Source organism: Triticum dicoccoides, chromosome 6B (genome assembly GCF_002162155.2).
Source record: "Triticum dicoccoides isolate Atlit2015 ecotype Zavitan chromosome 6B, WEW_v2.0, whole genome shotgun sequence".
Lineage (NCBI taxonomy): Eukaryota > Viridiplantae > Streptophyta > Magnoliopsida > Poales > Poaceae > Triticum > Triticum dicoccoides.
The window spans coordinates 453,028,833-453,030,550 of NC_041391.1; positions in this window are offsets into that span (position 1 = coordinate 453,028,833).

A 1,718-nucleotide genomic window follows, 5' to 3' on the forward strand; every position below is an offset into this window, starting at 1 on the left:
GTGCCACTTGGTAGAAAAATAGCACTACCTACAAACACCAGAAACTAGTTGCGACTCCTGGACAGAGATCAAGTTGGTTAATAAGTCGAGAGGGGTCGAGTTACCGGAACCCAATGTGTGGTAGTATCGAGTCATTAGACAACATACATAGAACTCAGTGCTTAAGGACGGTTCCAATGAGACAACCCACCATGTACTCCTACATGGCCTCTCACCGCTACCTTTACCAAATCGTGTTCACACACTTCACTCTCAGCATCGGAACATATCGTAACACTCCAATTCATTCCCAATGAACCAGACCTGACACAACTCTAAGCAATAGCAGGCATAGCTCAATCAACTCCTACACATGCTAGTGGGTTTCAACTATTTACTGTGGCAATGACATGTCATGCAGAGGAATGGGTTCAACTACCGCAGCACAAAGTAGCAGATGAATCGTTGTTGTCCTAATGCAATAACTGAGAGCAGGAGCGAGAGAGTAGGGTTGTATCGGAATGAACAAGGGGGTTTGCTTGCCTGGTAGATCAACAAGGGAGGCACTGCTTCACAGACAGGTACTCTGGAACAGTCTCCGGAGCAAGACCTATCGAGAAGGAACGGTGCCAACAATCAATACACAAGCATATGCAACAATATGATGCATGAACATGGCAAGAAGATGTGATTCTGTTGAGCTAATGCAACTAGTACTCATTTGGTTTGAAGTCCATTTGAACCAAAAGCTCAAATGCAACTCTAAATTAAGTCTCTTAATATGCCATAATGTGTTTTCTCATAAACAGCATGTATAAGTTGGTTTGTCATGCATGAAACTAGTATAGATGGAAAGATTGCATTTTTCTGATAATTTCTCATATATAAATTATTTCAATATGAGCTACGGTTGAATTTCTATGATTTTTTGAAGTTTAAAGCATTTTCTGGAATTTCCTGATTTATTTTAAATCCAAAAAATAGTTAATTGCGTCAGCATGACGTCATGCCTGCGTCAGCAGGTCAACGGTGCTGACCAGGTCAAACCTGACATGTGGGGTCCACACGTCAGTGACAGGGGGTTAAACAGGGTTAGTTTAACCCTAACTAAAGGATTAGTGGCGCTGGGGCCCACTGTCAGTGTTAGTGGCTAATTAAGAGGTGATTAGCACTAAGCTAATCACGTGGCCGACGGGGCCCACCGTCAGGCCGGCGAGGTCGTCGCCGGCGACCACGGGACACGGCGGTGTCCGCGATACCGGCCACGGGGACGGCGTCGGAGAGCACCGGGGCGTAGCCCGGGCTCTCGCGCATCTGGTGGGGCAGGTGGGAGGAGCTGGGGAGGCCGGAGCTCGCCGGAGCAGATCTCGCGGTGGCGGCCGGAGCTCGGGCTCGAGCGGGGATGCAGCTGCGGTGTGCGGGGGCGAGAACGGAGAGGGGGAGGAGGAGCAGCAGCTCACAGCGGTTGCAGCGGGCGTCGAAGCGGGCTCGGGGACGCGCTGACGACGGCGTACGGTCGCCGGAGATCTGCACGGCCGAGGGTTGAAGAAGACGGCGGTGGGGGTGTTCGGGGGCATCCGGCGGCGCGTAGCTCGGCGAGGAGGACGAAGGCGACGAGGCGGATCCTTGGGGCGCGTCGGAGAGGCGAGCGGGAGGCAGTGGCTGCGGCTATGGCGAACGGCGGCGACCGGCGCATTCGGACACAAGAGAGAGAGAGCGAGGGAGAGGAGAGGAAGAAT